Raw genomic sequence first — 21247 nt, 5'->3', positions numbered from 1 at the left:
GAAAAGTCGGGGGCCGACTGAAACACGAAACCCAATGCAAGTCAATGGGAAATCAAAGTCGGCAGTGAGTGGAGGACAGGAAAACACCTACAGTGCCCATTTTAATGCCAAAAACATCAATTCTTATTACTTAAGCTTGTCAATCTTAATTTACTTTATAATAATAGTTAGGCATTGAAAACTTGGGGTCATTTGGCTAAAGTTTTGGGGGGTAGGGCTGGCTCAAGACTTTCGTGGGCCCAGGAAACGCGGAATACGTCACGGCGGTGGAGCAGGGAGAGGTAAGTATTTAAACTTTGCAAGTGCTGTGATCCTGAGCAAGCAGGGGGGGCCCACTCGTTGGCACTGGCACAAGGCCCCTCATAGTACGGCGGTGTGTTTGAGGGCGGGTGGCGCCTCCCACTGGCAGAGACACTTTTGCATACTATGAGGGACCCTGTGCCAGTGACGTCGCCAACGAGTATGCCCCCCCACCTGATGAAGGAACCTGCACTTTCATCTGCACCTTTCTCTTTGTCCCCGTGTAAGGTGGTATAGTATGCGGGAAGGGGAACCTGACTTTCAGCAGGGTCAGATTCTGGCTGTGTAGAGTGCAAGGGGAATGTAGTGGTCTGGGTTAATGTAACAGCAGACTCATCTAGCAGTGGCTGGGCAATGGGCAGGATGAGGAGGAAACACAGATATAGGCCCAAATACTAAAGTAGGGTAAATGCAGTTAAAAATTGGTAACAGGACTAAACAGGCGGCATTGCTTTGTTCAGTGGAGGAAAACTGTAATGAGTGGCAGACACAGTTAGTAGGCCCAAATAATAAAGTAGGCTATATGCAGTTCAAATGTGGTAACAGGACTAAACAGGCAGCATTGCTTTGTTCAGTGGAGGAAAACTGTATTGAGTAGCAGACTAAGTTAGTAGGCCCAAATAATAAAGTGGGCTAAATGTCTGCCAAAAAATTGTTCATAAATAAACAGGTGGCATAGCTAGGTACAGGGGTGGGCTCCTCTGCTGAGTAGCAGACAGTGGTAGTAGGTACAAAGTATTAACTGGTCTAAATGGAGGCCAGGGCCCCTGTATATTTTAACTATCATCTATAATTTCAACAAATTTGTATTGGCAGTGCCATTGAAGGATTTAACAGCACAGACTACACAGTGGTGGAGCAGGGAGAGGTAAGTATTGCAAGTGGTAGAGCACTGTTCGAGCTGGGGGGAACACTCTCTCGTGGGCAGCGGTACTGGCACAGGGCCCCTCATATTACGACGGTGTGTCTGACGTTGGTTGTGCACCACCACCGTCAGAGACACTTCATTGTACTATGAGGGACCCTGTGCCAGTGCCGTTGCCCCCACCCACACCCACCTGTCCAGGCAAACGGCACTTGCACGGGTGCTTGTGCCAGGTGGTGACCACGGCCCTGTGGGGGGAGTCAGCCCATTTAGAGAGGTATAAAAATGGCGTATGGTGGACATTCAGCAGCTGCAAATGGGGGAATTGGAGAAGTCAGTAAGAGGAGGCCAAAAGCAAGACATTTTTCAGGCAAGCTACGTGTCAGCAGGGGAAGTTGGGGCAAAATAATTTGAAATCCATGATTGGTTCATTTTAATGAAGGTTAGATCATCAACATTTTGGGTACCCAGACGTGTCCTTTTTTCTGTCAGTATTGAACCAGCAACACTGAAGACTCTTTCTGATAGCACACTAGCAGCAGGGCAAGCGAGCTCCTGTAATGCATATTCAGCCAATTCAGGCCAGGTGTCTATTTTAGATGCCCAGTAATCAAAGGGGAATGACATGTGAGGGAGAACATCGATAAGGGAGGAAAAGTAGTTCGTAACCATACTGGACAAATGCTGTCTCCTGTCACTTTGAATCGATGCAGCAGTACCTGTTGTGTCAGCGGTCATTGCGAAATCACTCCACAACCTGGTCATAAAACCCCTCTGTCCAACGCCACTTCGGATTTGTGCACCTCTAACACCTCTGCCATGTTGCCCACTACGGCTTGTGTAAGAACCATCACCGCCGCTGTGTGATGGGAATGCCTGAACCAAATTGGTCTACAAGAGTTGCTTGTTTGGTAGCCAATATTTCATAGTTCTCTTATGGCATGATATTTTGTAATTTTCCTTTATATAGTGGATCCAGGAGGCAGGCCAACCAGTAATCGTCATCGATCATCATTTTGATAATGCGGGAGTCCCTTTTTAGGATACGCAAGGCATCAATGGGCCAATGTTCCAGGTGTCAATTCACTGCTTGTGCTGTGTTGAGGATCACTTTCTTGCAAATCAACATCACTTGTGTCCCGCAAAAACCCTGTACCTGACCTTGCAACGCCACCAGTTTCTATTGCCCCCTGAGAAGCATCTTCCTCCCATAAATATTCATCCCCATCATCCTCCTCCTCCTCTTCGTCCGTCACCTCGTCCAGGAGAGTTCCCTGAGCAGACAATGGCTGACTGTCATCAAGGCTTCCCTCCTCCTCGGCTGCAGACACCTGCTCCTTAATGTGCATCAAACTTTGCATCAGCAGACGCATTAGTGGGATGCTCATGCTTATGATGGCGTCGTCTGCACTTACCAGCCGTGTGCATTCCTCAAAACACTGAAGGAGTTGACAGAGGTCTTGTAGCTTCGACCACTGCACACCAGACAACTTCATGTCTGCCATCCAAGTGCCTGCCCGTGTATATATATCCTCCCACAAATTTTTTGAGGAAGCACTGCACCACCAGGTTCAAGGTGTGAGCCAGGCAAGGTATGTGTTTCAGTTCTGAAAGGGCTATGGCAGCCATAAAATTCCTTCCGTTATCACTGACTACCTTGAGTGCCTCAAGATGTACACTGCCCAGCCATGACTGAGTTTCTTGCTGCAAGTACTCGGCTAGTACTTCCACGGTGTGTCTGTTGTTGCCCAAACACTTAATTTGTAACACAGGCTGCTGATGCTTACCACTAGCCATTCGATAATGGGACACCTCATGTGCAACACTGGCAGCTGCAGATGGAGTGGTTGTGCGACTGCGCTCTGTGGACGAGCTTTCACTTCTGGAGGAGGAGGAGGAGGAGGAGGGGTGGCGAACGCCTACAGCTAACTGTTTCCTAGACCGTGGGCTAGGCAGAACTGTCCCACTATGGCTGTCCCCTGTGGACCCTGCATCCACCACATTAACCCAGTGCACCGTGATGGACACGTAACGTCCCTGGCCATGCCTACTGGTCCATGCATATGTTGCGAGGTGCACCTTTCCACTGACTGATTGCCTCAGTGCATGGACAATTGTTATGATCCGGTGACCTTGGAGCCACATGAGACTTTCTCAGGAGTAGGTGGAACCTGTACTGACCGCAAACCCTAAACTGACACCGCAACTAGAAGTAGCCGTGGGGTGTACCTAACACATCCTAGACACCTCGACACAGCCGGAGGACTAAATACCCCTATAGATGGAAATGGGAATTCTATCTTGCCTCAGAGCAGAACCCCAAAGGATAGACAGCCCCCCACAAATATTGACTGTGAGTATTAGAGGAAAGACACACGCAGGCAGAAATCAGGATTTTAGCAAAAGAGGCCACGCTAGCTAAATAGGAAAGGATAGGACAGAATACTAGTTTGGCCTTGTGACGATACCTCCACATTTGCCGCTGGTGGTGTCCTAACCGGTGGGCTTACAGTGAGGGAAGCAATGTAGCGTTGCTGACTACCTTCATTCTGAGCAGGTGCACCAACGGTACGGGACGTTTGGTAGTTATTCCAGGCTTGTAAGTGCATGCTGGTTAAATGTCTAAGCATGCACGTTGTATTTAAATTTTGAAGATTCTTCCCTCTGCTAAAGGTATTTGAGCATTTCTTACAGATCACTTTAGACTGATCATTCGGATCTTGGTTAAAAAATTGCCTCACTACACTCTTCCTACTATGGAATACCTTTTCAGGCATTGCACGCTGTGCTACTTTCACCAGATGGCCACGCTGTCCTAAAACTATTTTTTGTTTTTGCCAAAGTTTTTGGCCTGATACGGGCCTGCCAGATGACAGCTGTTGCGATGTAGATGGCTGCTGAGGATCATCCTCCTCCGCTTCTGAACTGCTGGCAGCGGCACCCTCTTCCCCCAATGGCTGCCAATCTGGGTCAACAACTGGGTCATCTATCACCTCCTCTTCAATGTCATGTGCACCTTCCTCTGTGTCACCGTGTAAGGTGCTATAGCGTTCGGGATGGGGCACCATAGTCTCATCAGGGTCAGATTCTGGCTCAGTACACCGCGAGGGCAATGTAGTGATCTGAGTCAATGGAACAGCATAATAATCTAGCTGTGGCTGTGCATCAGTACATTCCATGTCCGATTCATCTTGTAATGGGCAGTTAACAATTTCCCTTTCTAACCCAGGCACGGTATGTGTAAAGAGCTCCATGGAGTAACCTGTAGTGTCGCCTGACGCATCCTTCACTGACAACTCGCTGCTTTTATATTTGGAACTTTCTGAAGAGGAGGCAAAAGAGCTAGAGGCTGAGTCAGCAAGAAAAGCCAAGACGTTTTCCTGCTGCTCCGTCTTTAAAAGCAGTTTTCCTAATCCCAGATAAGGGAGCCTTCGAGGCCTTGTGTAGCCAGAAGATGACGCTGGCTCAATACCTCCAGCCTTAGGTGCTATTGTGCTTTTGCCACTACCACCAGATGCACCACCACCACCACCATCAGTACCAGCTGGCAACCACCGCCCACGGGCTCTTCCACCAGACTTCCTCATTTTTTGGAAAATCTAACCAAAATAACAACCGTTATATGGTACTGTAAAACAAGGTAGAAGGTGTATATAAACTTGTTGAGAATTTAAATCTCCCTTTTTTGGGGGGAGACTGAACCAAAACTCAGGTCCTGTGCATAAAACAGCACAATGTACGTGGCAGAAAGTGGCTGACTGATATACGACAAACTAACAGGACTGAATTACCGTATATACTCGAGTATAAGCCGAGATTTTCAGCCCAAATTTTTGGGCTAAAAGTGCCCCTCTCGGCTTATACTCGAGTCACGGTCGGCGGGTGAGGGGGAGAGGGCGCTGAGGCATACTTACCTGCTTCCGGGGCTCCTGGCGCTGTCCCTGCAGTCCCACGGTCTCCGGGTGCCGCAGCTCTTCCCCTGTTCAGCGGTCACGTGGGACCGCTCATTAGAGAAATGAATATGGACTCCACTCCCATAGGGGTGGAGCCGCATATTCATTTCTCTAATCAGCGGTAACGGTGACCGCTGACAGAGGAAGAGGCTGCGGCACCGAAGACCAGCTGTCCGGGGGAAGGAGCGGGACGCCGGGAGCAGGTAAGTATTACATATTCACCTGTCCGCGTTCCACACGCCGGGCGCTGCTCCATCTTCCCGGCGTCTCTCCGCACTGACTGTGCAGGTCAGAGGGCGCGATGACGCATATAGTGTGCGTGCCGCCCTCTGCCTGATCAGTCAGTGCAGAGAGACGCCAGGACGGGATGCTGAGGAGCTGCAAGCAAGAGAGTCATTTTTTTTTTTATTGCAGCAGCAGCAATGGCACAGCTTTCTATGGTACATATATGGGGCAATAATGAACGGTGCAGAGCACTATATGGCACAGCTATGGGGCAATAACGAACGGTGCAGAGTACTATATGGCACAGCTATGGGGCAATAATGAACGGTGCAGAGCACTATATGGCACAGCTATGGGGCAATAATGAATGGTGCAGAGCACTATATGGCACAGCTATGGGGCAATAATGAACGGTGCAGAGCACTATATGGCACAGCTATGGGGCAATAATTAACGGTGCAGAGCACTATATGGCACAGCTATGGGGCAATAATGAATGGTGCAGAGCACTATATGGCACAGCTCTGGGGCAATAATGAACGGTGCAGAGCACTATACTGCACAGCTATGGGGCAATAATGAACGGTGCAGAGCACTATATGGCACAGCTATGGGGCAATAATGAACGGTGCAGAGCACAATATGGCACAGCTATGGGGCAATAATGAACGGTGCAGAGCACTATACTGCACAGCTATGGGGCAATAATGAACGGTGCAGAGCACTATATGGCACAGCTATGGGGCAATAATGAACGGTGCAGAGCACTATATGGCACAGCTATGGGGCAATAATGAACGGTGCAGAGCACTATATGGCACAGCTATGGGGCCATAATGAACGGTATGGAGCATCTATTTTTATTTTTGAAATTCACCGGTAGCTGCTGCATTTTCCACCCTAGGCTTATACTCGAGTCAATAAGTTTTCCCAGTTTTTTGTGGCAAAATTAGGGGGGGTCGGCTTATACTCGAGTATATACGGTATATCGAATCTCACTTTTTTTGGGGGGAGACTGAACCAAAACTCAGGCCCAGTGTATATAACAACGCAATCTAAGTGGCAGAAAGTGGCTGGCTGACATACGACAAACTAACAGGACTGAAGTATATCCACTTTGTGAGAATTTGAATCTCACTTTTTTTTTTGGAGACTGAACCAAAACTCAGGCCCAGTGTATAAAACATCACAATGTAAGTGGCAGAAAGTGGCTGGAAGATATATGAAAAAATACAAGGACTGTAGTACAATTTCAATCTCCCTACAATGATCTCAGGACAAGAATGGCAGCAATAAAAAGGACTGCTGCACACAAAAGTGTGGACAAATAAACAAGATAACTGTGCAGAAAGGAGCAACAGGATTTTTGCTTTTAAAAAAGCAGTTGGTTTGCACAGCAGCCTGCAAACAGCAATGCAGCTATCAGGGAGCCTTTTACGGCAGCCTAATAAGCTACACAGCTGATGCACAAAAATATAGCCTCCACTGTCCCTGCAAAAAAAAACGTGGTGTTGGACAGTGGAAATCGCTACAGCACAAGCAGTTTGGAGGTTAATCTTCCCTCCTTAACTATATCCCTTCTTCTGATGAAGCTGCAGCATCCTCTCCCTATGCTAAGATCGGCAGAAGTAAGATGGCGGTCAGCATGCACGCCCCTTTATAGCCCCTGTGACACCGCAGAAAGCAAGCCAATCACTGTCATGCCCTTCTCCAAGATGGTGGGGACCGAGACCTATGTCATCACGCTGCCCACACTCTGCGTCCTCCTTCATTGGCTGAAAAATGGCGCTGAAAGCGTCATATGAAACGTGATTTTTCCGCGCAGATCGGCGACCTCATGGCCGATCCCACACTAGGATCAGGTCGGGTTTCATGAAACCCGACTTTGCGAAAGTCGGCGATTTTTTAATTTGTCCGATCCGTTTCGCTTAACCCTAGTGATGAGCGAATATACTCGATACTTGAGATTTCCTGTGCACGCTCGGGTGTCCTCCGAGTATTTTTTAGTGCTCGGAGATTTAGTTTTATTACCGCAGCTGAATGATTTACATCTGTTAGCCAGCATAAGTACATATGGGTGTTGCCTGGTTGCTAGGGCTTGCAGGTTTGGTAGTGGGGTGAATCTGAGTCGCCCGTCGGGGCAGTGGGTTACTCGGTCCGTTACTTAAAGGCATGTGTGACAGCAGCGACGACCCGGTCCGTGGCCCTGAGCGCCCATGTTAAAGGGACTGTCTTTAAAGAGGTTTTTGAAATTAGGAAAGTTCATGACCCCACCTGTGGTATTCGGTCAGTGGGGACCGACGCTGCTTAAAAGGGTCCTCTGGGGTGATGTTATGGCAGCTGGATGGTATAACTTCCCATAGGTGAAGTAGGTCCCCAGGGCTCCCGGTGAATAGACAGAGGATGGTGAGTGGTGCAGTAAAGAACGAAGGACGCAGTTGTGCAGTCTTTTTAGCTGGTTTACTGATGGTAGCAGACAGCCACAGTCTAGGGCACCAGATCACAAGTACGGGCAAGGTCCGGCCGGCTTGGAAGCGAGTTCAGAGTCCTGCTTTATCAGGTGGAGTTAAAAGCCTTCCTTCTAGCACTGTGGTGTAGTTCCTTACTGCCTATGGCTTTGTAGCAAGGCCCTCTCAGTTATCTCTGTCCTTTGTTGAACTGGGACACAAACCCGTATGACAGGTGACTCGAGCCTTTTTACAGGGTCTCTATCACGACCCGAGCTCTATGTGTCACTGTGTCTCCTGGATGTTAGGGCGAACAAGGGATGTATAATCCAGCTGTCCTGTCGGTTTCTGCTATGTGTCTTAGAGTCCCACAAAAGCCTCGGTTTTCCGGCTACCAGTGTCTGTGCTCAATCAGGGATGTAGCCCAGTCCCAGCTATTCTCCCTTGTTGTCACTCTCCTGTGCTTCACTCTCTGGCACGTTAGCTAAAAGCTGTTCTTCATTTTGTATCTCGCCATCTAGGAGCTACAGCACTTCAGGCTGTATGGCCCCTTCCCTTGTCCTTCTGCCTCAGACTGCTCCAGTCTGTTGTCTCGCACAAACTGTCTAAATCTTCCCAACTGCCTAGCAACTGCCTTGCAACTAACTCCTCCCGACCAAAGAGAGAGCAGCTCCCCTGATTTTGAGTGTAGAGCTCCCCCTTCTGGCCTGAAGTCGGAATGGTGTTGTATGTGCTGATTACCTGTCAAAAAGGAATCCTCCATCACTTCCAAGCGTGACATCACTCTCCCCATGAGGAAAGCAATGCCACTGTGACAACCAGGACCCTGGGGCGTCACACTCCCCCCCCCCCCGTTAAATCCAGTACTCCCGGACTGGGAAAACAAAAAGCCAATAAATGGTTTAAGACATATGCAATAATTATAAAATATGCATTACAATAAGTTATGTAATCTTTTCTTCCCTTTATTGGAGGTTTCTTTCTTGAACGTTACATAACACAAGTGCAAACATTTTTCAAGTGCACAACATTACATTAACAACACTTTTACTTCTTGTTCTAGGGCAGGTCCTCAGGCCTGCATCCTCCTGGACTGGAGGCCAGCTGGATTTTCTCCTTTGGGGGCACTTGCATGGACTGCACAATTTTGGTTAGTGCAGCCACACTTTTCATCAGTTCCTTACCCTGGAGACGCAGTCCTGTGGAGGGGTCATCATCTAAAGTCTGTGTGTCAGCCTCAACAAGGACCTGATGGAAGGATGCTGCTTCTTTAGGGTAGTTGTTTACTGGGCGCCTAGGGGGCACTGTGTGGCTGGAATTTGGTTCATGCAGCACCCGAATGGCCCTATCTTTGAATTGTACAAAGTCTAGGTCAGAGTTTTGCAGGGCTAGGATGCATAGCTGTGTACTGTGGGTGCTAGACAGGAGTCCTTCAATGAACTGTTCCTTTAAGAGCTTGTCTCCATCCTGCACGCTGTTAGGGTCAGCTTGTTTGATGGCCCGCAGTGCCTCCTGAAGATTGAGGGCATAGTCCCTTATATTGTCCTGCAGCCGTTGTTTGCATCCAAAGAATCTCATTTTTACTAAGGCTGCAGTGCGAGTGTCAAAAGTGTTCTTAAGTTTGGCAAATATCTGCCTATCAGTTCCTTTTTCAATATCTGGCCAGGATTTTACTTCTCTTAGGGCTGCGCCAATCAGTTGGCCAATTAGGATGTTAACTTTTTGTTGTTCCAACAGGGGGTACACCTGAAATAAGCTGCAGAGTCTATCTTTAAAGTCACTGAATGTATGGGACTCTCTGGAATATTGGGGTAGCCAGGCCGCTCCATGAATATATGGTATGAACAGCGGCATTATAGGAGCAGTTATTGGGGTGGGGTCCGGCCGGCTGGCAGGAGCTGCAGGCACTGCAGGGCCTGGTGGCATTATGGGACCTGTGGCTGCGTCCACCGCGTGGTCTGGGGGCATTACGGGTCCTGCGGCTGCGACAGTCACCAATTCACTTACCGGGTCAGACATGTCCCCTTGCTAACCTTATAGAGGCCCGGCGCTTCTCCTCCGGAGTCTGTAGCGGTCACTCCGGTGCGCGGTCTGCAGCGGTTCCTCTGTGTGCTGTCAGGTGCTTCTCCCGGCCCTCCGACCAGGCCTTTGCAGCGTCTTCAGTTGTGGTTCTCCTGCATGGCGTCCTTAGTTGCGCCTCTCACTTCAGGCTCCGCCCACAATGGCACACCCCTCTTTTCCTGCGCTCCTCGTGGCGCTATAATAGCGGCAGTTGTGGCAGTTATTTTTGAAAATAAAGCATGCGCACCTTGTGACGAAGTTATGGCGATGTTTTGATGGCGATGGTTCAAAAGCTCTTTAAAGTCTCGTACTCAATTTAATAAAGTTTCTCTAGTTTCTCAATAAAACACAGTCTCTTAATTGCACAAGTCCTGTTTTCTGGGTCGGTCCTTCCTGTTCGTGAGGCCAAAATGAGTTGCCCGTCAGGGCCGTGGGGTACTCGGGGTGTCACGGCGGCGGCGACCCGGTCCGTGGCCCTGGGCGCCCATGTTAAAGGGACGGTCTTTAAAGGGGTTTTTGAAATTAGGAAAGTTCGTGACCCCACCTGTGGTATTCGGTCAGTGGGGACCGACGCTGCTTAAAGGGGTCCTCTGGGGTGATGTTATGGCAGCTGGATGGTATAACTTCCCACAGGTGAAGTAGATCCCCAGGGCTCCCGGTGAATAGATGGATGTTGGTGAGTGGTGCAGTAAAGGACGAAGGACGCAGTTGTGCAGTCTTTTTTTAACCTGGTTTACTGATGGTAGCAGGCATCCACAATCCAGGGAACCACATCACAGGTACAGGCAGGGTCTGGCTGACTTGGAAGCGAGTTCAGAGTCCTGCTTTATCAGGTGGAGTTAAAAGCCTTTCTTCTAGCGCTGTGTTGTTATAGTCCCTTACTACCTATGGCTTTATAGCAAGGTTCTCTCAGTTATCTCTGTCCTTTGTTGAACTGGGACACAAACCCATATAACAGGTGACTTGAGCCTTTTTACAGGGTCTCTATCACAACCCGAGCTCTATGTGTCACTGAGTCTCCTGGATGTTAGGACGAACAAGGGATGTATAATCCAACTGAGCTGCCGGTTTTTGCTATGTGTCTTAGAGTCCCACAAAAGCCTCGGCCTTCCATCTACCAGTGTCTGCGCTCAATCAGGGATGTAGCCCAGTCCCAGCTATTCTCCCCTGTTGTCACTCTCCTGTGCTTCGCTCTCTGGCACGTTAGCTAAAAGCTGTTCTTCCTTCTGTATCTCGCCATCTAGGAGCTACAGCACTTGAGACTGTATGGCCCCTTCCCTCGTCCTTCTGCCTCAGACTGCTCCAGTCTGTTGTCTCACACCAACTGTCTAAATCTTCCCAACTGCCTAGCAACAGCCTTGCAACTAACTCCTCCTCCTGACCAAAGAGAGCAGCACCCCTGATTTTGGGTGTAGAGCTCCCCATTCTTCCCTGAAGTCAGAGTGGTGTTGATGTGCTGATTACCTGTCAAAAAGGAATCCTCCATCACTTCCAGGCATGACATCACTCTTCCCGTGAGGAAAGCAATGCCACTGTGGCAACCAGGACTCTGGGGCATTACAAATCCCTCTCTCCACTCTGGGTTTTGGAAGTGGCTCTATGGCCAAGATTCCATTTAAAGTCTGTCAGTTTTGTCTTTGGTGTGTCAGGAAATACAGACAAGGTAACTTAAATAGCAAACACCCCAAAGGCTCACACAACCACAGAGGAAACACTGAGTAGGAAAAAGGAGAGCAACAACAAATGAGAGAAAACAGGTTTAACATGCAACCAAATAAGCAGACAACAATCACAGTAGATAACCTCCAAGCTCCTAACACCACGCTCCTTCACCCTCCAAGCCAGGCAGCTGAACTGATCACTGACAACAGTTGTAGTCAAAGCTGGGTCTATATAGAGGATGAGATTACAAAATCCAATTCAGCTGAGAGACCAAGCTCTCAGCAACTTCAGCAACAAGGTTAACTCCTGCACTGCTGGCACAAAGCAGCCAGGTCAGAATTCAGGAGAAGAGCTTCTGTTCACTGTGTGTGAATGAGGCCCAGAGCGCTGCGGTTCTCTGAAACCTCTCAGTCGCTGTAGCCCCGTGACAGTACCCCCCTTCTACGAGGGACCTCTGGAACCTCAGGGCCAGGTTTCTCAGGATGGGCTGTATGAAATGCCTGAACCAACCTAACCGCATGGACATTGACATCAGGTACCCACGTCCTCTCCTCAGGACCGTACCCTCTCCAGTGTACCAGATACTGTAGGGACCGACGAACTAAACGAGAATCCATGACCCTGGCAATCTGGAACTCGAGATTTCCATCAACAAGGACCGGAGAGGGAGGTGAAGGTGACGGATTGGATGACGCCACAAACTTCTCGAGTAAGGAGCGATGAAAAACATTAGGGATCTTAAATGACTGAGGCAAAGCCATCCGAAAAGCAACAGAATTCACAACGGCCACAATCCTATAAGGGCCAATAAACCTAGGGCCCAATTTCCACGAGGGAACTCTCAGCTTAATATTTTTTGAGGACAACCAAACCCAATCACCCACACACAGGTCCGGACCTTCCACACGTCTCCGATCAGCCGCATTCTTATATCTGGAACCCATCCTCTTTTATTTATCAAAAACCCCTTGCCATATGGACATGATGGATGAAGAAAACCTCTCCTCTTCAGGAACACCTGAGAAATCCCTCCTATTAAATGAACTAAATTGAGGATGAAAAACAATATGCCCCAAAAAACGGGGACTTACCAGTAGACTCATGAGTACAGTTGTTTATTGCAAATTCTGCTAACGGTAAGTACTTACCCCAGTCCTCCTGATTCTCTGAAATGAAACACCTGAGATAAGTATCAAGATTTTGATTTACGCGTTCTGTCTGACCATTGGATTGAGGATGAAAAGCTGAAGAAAATGACAAATGAGTCCCCAGCCAGCTGCAGAAAGCCCTCCAAAACTTGGAAATAAACTGCACCCCCCGGTCTGAGACAATATCTGAAGGAATACCATGCAGTCTCACAACCTCCTTGATAAAGACCTGTGCCAGAGTCTTAGCATTTGGTAATGCGGGGAGCGCAATGAAATGAGACATCTTGCTAAATCTATCAACTATGACTAAAATAACTGTATTACCCTCCAAAACTGGTAAATCAGTGATGAAATCTATTGACAAATGAGTCCAAGGTCTATTGGAAAACTCCAAAGGTTGAAGAGACCCAGACGGGCGAGAACGAGAGGTCTTGGAACGCGCACACACTGCAGGCAGCGATATATTCCTGTACATCATGTTTTACCCCAGACCACCAAAAACGTAGAGAGAGAAGGTCCGTGGTAACCTTACTTCCAGGGTGTCCGGCCAAAACCGAGTCATGATGCTCATTTATGACCCTGAGACGGAGATTAGCAGGAACAAAAAGTTTACCTAAAGGACAGGCTGCTGGGGCGGCCCCCTGTGCCTCTACCACCTCTCTCTCAAGATCAGAATTAATTGCGGTGACTACTACACCCTTCTGCAGTATAGGACCTGGCTCACAATTATCCCCACCCCCGGGAAACAATGGGATAACGCGTCAGCCTTGACATTCTTGCTTCCTGGCCTGTACGTAATGTAGAAATTGAACCTGGCGAAGAACAGAGACCACCTTGCTTGCCTAGGTGTAAGACGCTTCGCAGATTCTAAATACAACAGATTTTTGTGATCTGTGATCACCTTTACAGGGTGAAGTGCTCCCTCCAAAAAATGGCACCATTCTTCAAATGCCCATTTAATTGCTAACAGCTCCCTGTTACCAATATCATAATTCTTCTCCGTAGGAGATAACTTTTTCGAGAAAAATGCACACGGATGCCACTTACTCGGAGAAATCCCCTGTGACAATACAGCTCCCACCCCTACCTCAGACGCATCCATCTCTACCACAAATGGCACAAATGAGTGATGTCAGGCTGTATTAACATGGGTCAAGTGGAAAAACATTTTTTCAAAGTTTCAAAAGCCTTGCAGGCCGCACTGGACCATACAGAGAAGTCCGTGCCTCTTTTGGTCATGTCTGTTAATGGTTTGGCTACCACTGTAAAGTCTTTAATAAATTTGTGATAGAAGTTTGCAAAACCTAAAAACCTCTTTAAGGCCTTAAGGTCCTCAGGACGATCCCACTCCAAGACCGCCATGACCTTAGCCGGATCCATACGAAATCCTGTGGAGGACAAAAAATAACCCAAGAATGGAATCTCTTTGACTGCAAACATGCATTTCTCAAGTTTGGCAAATAATTTATTGTCCCTCAGTACCTGGAGGACCTGCCTAACATGAACCTGATGAGACTCGAGGTCAGGAGAATAAATTAAGATGTCATCGAGATATACCACCACAAACCTACCAATCAGGTGACTAAGTATATCGTTGACAAAGTGTTGAAACATGGCAGTGGCATTACATAATCCAAAAGGCATAACCAAGTGCTCGTAGTGTCCCTCTGGAGTATTAAATGCCCGTCTTCCATTCATCCCTCTCCCTCATGCGAATGAGATTATATGCCCCCCCGAGATCCAATTTGGAGAACCACTTAGCCCCCACAATTTGATTAAAGGGATCCGGAATAAGAGGGAGCGGAAAAGAATCCCGGACCGTAATTTGAAATCTAGGCATGGGCGTAAACCCCCGTCTTTCTTCTTTACAAAGAAGAACCCAGCTGAAAAGGGAGATGACGAGGGTCTGATATGACCTTCGGCCAGACTCTCCATGATATAATCCTTCATGGCTTGTCTCTCAGGAGCAGAGATGTCGTATAGCCTACTCTTAGGTAGCTTAGCTCCAGGAACGAGACTTATGGCACAATCATAAGAGCGGTGTGGAGGTAGCTCCTGACTTCCCTCCTCAGAGAATACATCCTCAAAATCTGAGATGAACTCCGGCAGAACCTGAGAAGCCACCCCGGCCAGCCGGGTGCCCAGGCAATGTTCCTGGCAAAACTCACTCCATCTAGTAACCTCTCGAGTCTGCCAGTCTAGCACTGGATTGTGTAGCGTGAGCCAGGGTAAACCGAGAACTATAGGCGATGGTAATCCCCCCAACACATAACAATCTATTGACTCGTATTGCAATGCCCCTATTTGCAGGCTCACCCCTTCGGACAATCTGGGTGAAAGTCCCTTGGCTCAAAGGTGCAGAGTCAATCGCAATTATGGGTATGGGTCTAGGCAACTCCTGTGTTTTAAGCCCCTGGGCCTGAACGAACCCAGCATCGATTAAATTAAACCCTGCCCCAGAGTCTAAGAAGGCAGAAACTATAAGCTTATTTTCACCAAGATGAATCTCGGCTGGTAAGAAAAATTGTGGCTTACCTATGGAGGAAACAAGTACACCCGAGTTGCCAACCTCCCCACAACCCGGGCTCACTAGTTTTCCGGTGGTTGTCTTCTAGAAGGACACACATACGCATAATGACCCTTTGTGCCACAGAAAAAACATACACCTCCCTTACACCGTACTACTGCTGTCCCCTTAGAACGAGTTGCGCCACCTAACTGCATAGGTTCCCCTAGAGACTCAGGTTCTGGTAACTCCAAATTCGAGTCACCCTTAAAAAGCGGCGTCTCCTTAAGTCTCTGGCGCAGACGGCGGTCTACACGAATCGCTAGAGACATAGCAGCCTCCAGAGTGGCTGGTCTCTCCTGTAGGGTGAAGGTATCTTTTATCTTATCAGATAGTCCCTGATGAAATTGACTACGAAGTGCAGGATCATTCCACATTGTATCAGTAGCCCATCTCCGAAACTCAGAGCAGTAATCCTCCACTGGCCGGTCTCCCTGCCAGAGGTGACGTATTGTGGACTCAGTGAGGGAGATGCGGTCAGGATCATCATACACATGACCCAAGGCTCGAAAAAACTCCTCCACAGTCCGTAACGGCAAAGCATCAGCGGGAAGTGAAAAAGCCCAGGCCTGGGGATCACCTTGTAAGAGCGAGATTACAATCCCGACCCTCTGCTCCTCAGAACCTGAAGTGTGGGATGCAACCTAAAGTATAATTTACAGGCCTCCCTGAATGTAACAAACTTGTCGCGCCCCCCAGAGAACCTGTCAGGTAATGCAATCTTAGGCTCCAGTGAAGCTTGTAGAGGTGAAGCAACCCCTGCAGTGGCCACTGGAGTGCGCTGTACAACCGCCGAGTGGAGGTCAGCCACCTCTAGACTGAGTTGCTGCAATTGTCCAGCCAAAGCAGCAATGGTATCCATATTGGACCGAGAAAAATCTTTAGGTCAGTGATACTGTCACGCCGTGATCGGCAATAAAGGGCCAGGACGGCGTACTGGGACCCGCACCTGTCCCTGACACTATAAAGAGGCCCTGACTTGCCCTTATCTCAGGGGTACCTATAATGGTTAGGAGACCTGAGCTGCCAGCGTATCCCTGTCTCCTGTTTAGACCCTATCAGTGGCCCCCTCTCCCCCAGGAAGGAGGACTGCACAAAAGTAGCAAAACGACAAATAGACAGGGAATACAGACAAGGTAACTTAAATAGCAAACACCCCGAAGGCTCACACAACCACAGAGGAAACACTGAGTAGGAAAAAGGAGAGCAACAACAAAGGAGAGAAAACAGGTTTAACATGCAACCAAATAAGCAGACAACAATCACAGTAGATAACCTCCAAGCTCCTAACACCACACTCATTCACACTCCAAGCCAGGCAGCTGAACTGATCACTGACAACAGTTGTAGCCAAAGCTGGGTCTATATAGAGGATGAGATTACAAAATCCAATTCAGCTGAGAGACCAAGCTCTCAGCAACTTCATCAACAAGATTAACTCCTGCACTGCTGGCACAAAGCAGCCAGGTCAGAATTCAGGAGAAGAGCTTCTGTTCACTGTGTGTGAACGAGGCCCATAGCACTGCGGTTCTCTGAAACTTCTCAGTCGCGGTAGCCCCGTGACACCTAGCTTGAGACATGCATCTGTTACACCTAACTTCTGACAAGCATCAAAAGCTCTCTGGTAATTGGTGTTGGGCAAATGACTACTTGCTGTAGGCTGGATCCTGGATCTCATACCTCCCATAGCCGCCCTATTATTGATCTTGTTGTACGTTCCCATTCCCGCCGTCATCATGCCCCTTTTCCTGATCAGGTCATCTAACGACATGGTGGCCATATTTCTGCACCTTTCCAGCTCCAACTGTAGTAAAGAGGGTGTTCCAACACCACAGACAATCTTCTAGATTATACAGGCCTCATCTACACTAAAAATATTTTTTTATGTTACCATCGTGATACAGAAGGCGACATCTCAGTTTGAAATTGTTTTGAGCATCTAATCAATGTTATACAGGCCTCATCGACAGGCCCCCCAAAAATTCTTCTGTTACTAACGTTATATGGTAGGAAGCATCTAATTAAAAAAATTATTTGGAGCATATCTTCTTTGTCATCCAGCCCTCATCCACACTGACATTTTTTCTTCCGTGAGTAACGTGATTCATCACGCCATATTTCACCTCATTTTATGCTGCTGAAATTCAGCTGTATGCAGAGTAAAAAATCTAATTTTTAGCTGCTAATAGTGTGCTCCTAGCATAGTATCTGAGCAACATGACTGGGAAAAAAGCAAGGTTGTGGTGGAAGGGGAATTAGGCTTGGTGTTCGAGGTGTAAGTGGGGTAGATGTTAATGTTTCTGAAATGTTTGTGATCCCGTCTGCTGGGCTGTATCTCATTCTCAATTATATAAAAAATTATATAAAAAATTATATAAAAACTGCTGGCGCTGCACACAGTGTATTCACACTGATATTCCTACTGCTGCAGATAAACGGGCCAAACTACAAAAAAGTCCGATATAAAGTGAGTAAACACCAATAATAAATATTAATATATATCTGCGCTGTAGATTAGTTCAAAATTAGTTAGATGCATTAACTTTAAATAATATACAATGGATATTAGTATTTACCGGGTGATGGCAGCCTCAGTCCCCTGGATGGAACCCACAGTTAGCCGCATGTAGCACAATCAAGGTCTTCTAGAGAAGTGAGCAGCAATAATAATATTTCCAGCGTTCTTTTCTTCCAGAAACCTATGAGGAGCGGGTGTGAAAATCTGTCCCGGCCGGTGACAGTCACCCCTTACCTCGTGAAGAGTGCAGCTGGGTCTTCAGCGTGAAACCGCGCTTCCACACGCTTGTTACCGACGAGGCGCAGAGAATCTGCAGGACCTCGTGTGACGTCACCTGCACGTGATCTGACACGTGAGCGGCTAGAACTTGCACACAGAACCAAAAAGGATCTATCCTATCCAACGCGTTTCGAAGTCTGCGGACTTCTTCCTCAGGGATCTCATTCTCCCCTGTGTAATCCCATCTACTGGGCTGTATGTGACCCCGTCTGGTGGGCACTGTGGTATAACCCCTTCTCGCTGTTGCAGGTTGGGTGGCCTTGGAGGTCATCGCTTCTGCCTTTCTCTTCTTCTGACTGGGGGCGGACGACAGACAAGCAGGCGGAGGTGGTGGGTGGACTGGACAAGCAGGCGGAGGGCAGACTGGACGATCAGGCAGAGGCGGCGGGTGGACCGGATGAGCAGGGTGAGGCGGCAGGTGGATGAGCAGGGTGAGTCTCTCCGGTGAGAAGAGGCTTCAGGTGGCTCACTATGGCTGCGTCTGGACTGGTATTGTGTGGCTAGTGAGGGAAGGTGAGTGGTGACTGGGGGCCCACATCCAACATGGTCCAGGGGAGGCTAGTGGGGACTGGGAGCTGCATCCAACAGGGCCCAGAGGGAGGCTACTGGGAACTGGGGACCACATCCAACAGGGCCAAGGGGGAGGCTAATGGGGACTGGGGGCCGCATCCAACAGGGTCCAGGGGGAGCCTAGCGGAATGTATAAGCTACTGGATGATCCTGACCTGCTGCAAAAACAAATGCCCAATTATAACATCAGGATCATCCAGTAGTTATAGGTTTTGGTTGGGAGTTGGAAGGGGGGTGGGGAATTATTGATGCAAGTGGGTATATATGATCGGGAAACATCTTTATTACGACAGTGTAATTTTTGAAAGGGGGCTATCGGTCTGCGCTCGCACAGCAGTGCGTGGACTGGGCACCTATCTCCTGACCAGCATCCTCATATATGCTGTGAGGCTGCTGAGTTTAGGTCAGCAGCGCATATCATTGCACTATATATTTTACAATTTTAGTACTCCAATTTTTTTTTTAGTGTCATAGCCTACTTACTGACAAAATTTTTGTGGGCCAAACAAAAAATCAAGGCCACATTTTGATCAGTCTGTTATCTCAGCCTGATGCCTGGTCTATCTGTGGTCTCCAAATTCATGCTTTTCAGGCATACATTCCACTTTTTTGTCTGTCGGATACCCTTTTTCTATACAGTGTTTTGTGGTTAAAAAAAAACAACAAAAAAAAACAGGCCACTTATTGAAACACTCTGTTATCCCCGTCAGATGCCCAGTGTATCTGTGGTGTCCAAATCCTTGCTTTGCAGGCATATATTGCATTTTTTGTCTGCTAGCCTTAGTCTATACAGTATTTGGTGGTTAATAAAATACAGGCCACATATTGAAACAGTGTGTTATCTCAGTCAGATGCCTGGTCTATCTATGGTGTCCAAATAATTGCTTTTCAGGCATACATTCCACTTTTTGGTCTGCTACCCTTGGTCTCTACAGTATTTTGTGATTAAAAAAATACAGGCAACATAATGAAACAGTCTGTTATCTCAGTCAGACGCCTGGTCTATCTGTGATGTCCAAATCCTTGCTTTTCAGGCCTACATTCCAGTTTTTTGTCTGCTACCCTTGGTCTGTACAGTATTTTGTGGTTACAAAAATACAGGCCACATATTGAAACAGTCTGTTATCTCAGTCAGATGGCTGGTCTATCAGTGGTGTCCAAATAATTGCTTTTCGGGCCTACATTCCAGTTTTTTGTCTGCTACCCTTGGTCTGCACAGTATTTTGTGGTTAAAAAAATACAATCCACATATTGAAACAGTCTGCTGTCTCAGTCAGACATCTGGTCTATCTGTGGTGTCCAAATAATTGCTTTTCAGGCCTACATTCCAGTTTTTTGTCTGCTACCCTTGGTCTGTACAGTACTTTGTGGTTACAAAAAAACAGGCCACATATTGAAACAATCTGTTATCTCAGTCAGATGCCTGGTCTATCTGTGGTGTCCAAATAATTGCTTTTCAGGCCTACATTCCAGTTTTTTGTCTGCTACCCTTGGTCTGTACAGTACTTTGTGGTTACAAAAAAACAGGCCACATGTTGAAACAATCTGTTATCTCAGTCAGATGCCTGGTCTATCTGTGGTGTCCAAATAATTGCTTTTCAGGTATACATTCCACTTTTTGGCATGCTAACCTTGGTCTCTACAGTATTTTGTGGTTAAAAAAATACAGTCCACATATTGAAACAGTCTGTTATCTCAGTCAGACGCCTGGTCTATCTGTGGTGTCCAAATAATTGATTTTCAGGCCTACGTTCCAATTTTTTGTCTGCTACCCTTGGTCTATACAGTATTTTGTGGTTAAAAAAATACAGGCCACATATTGAAACAGTCTGTTATCTCAGTCAGATACCTGGTCTGTCTTTGGTATCCAAATCCTTGCTTTGCAGGCATACATTCCAGGTTTTTGTCTGGTACACTTGGTCTATACAGTACTTTATGATTAAAAAAAACAGGCCACATATTGAAACAGTCTGCTATCTCCATCAGACGCCCGATCTATCTGTGGTGTCCAAATCCTTGCTTTACAGGCATATATTCCAGGTTTTGGACTGCTACACTTGGTCTATACAGTATTTTGGTTTAAAAAATGTAGCAAAATCCAGGCCACATATTGAAATAGTCGGTTATCTCAGTCAGACATCCGGTCTATCTGTTATCTCCAAATACTTGCTTTTCAGGCATACTGATCACATATAAGTATTCTCAAAATTAATACATTTGTATTGAACTTTTAAAATATTTCAGTAGTTCATTTAAAGGCAAGGGGCAAGGGACGAGTGTGGCAAGATGAGATCGCATGTAGCAATGCCCAAAGATTTGGGCAGCCACGGTCACATGAAGGCGATGATGGGAAAGTGTCACAAGAGGTGGACGATGATGAGACACAATTGCCAAAAAGTCAGGAGGAGGAGCAGGGTGCAGATGTGGAACATGACGTGGTGGATGACATAGTAACTGACCCAACCTGGTGGGAGGACATGCAGAGCAAGGACAGCAGCACAGATGGGGAAGGAGGCATAGCACCCCAACAGGTAGGAAGAAGCAGTGTGGTGGCCGCAGACAGAAGGCATGCATCCGTTCCCTGTAACACCAACATGACAGAAGTTGCCATTCCAACTGTTAGATCTTCCCGAGTCTAGTTATTTTTTAAAGA

Source organism: Ranitomeya variabilis, chromosome 6, assembly GCF_051348905.1.
Source record: "Ranitomeya variabilis isolate aRanVar5 chromosome 6, aRanVar5.hap1, whole genome shotgun sequence".
Lineage (NCBI taxonomy): Eukaryota > Metazoa > Chordata > Amphibia > Anura > Dendrobatidae > Ranitomeya > Ranitomeya variabilis.
This window is presented reverse-complemented; position numbering follows the sequence as displayed.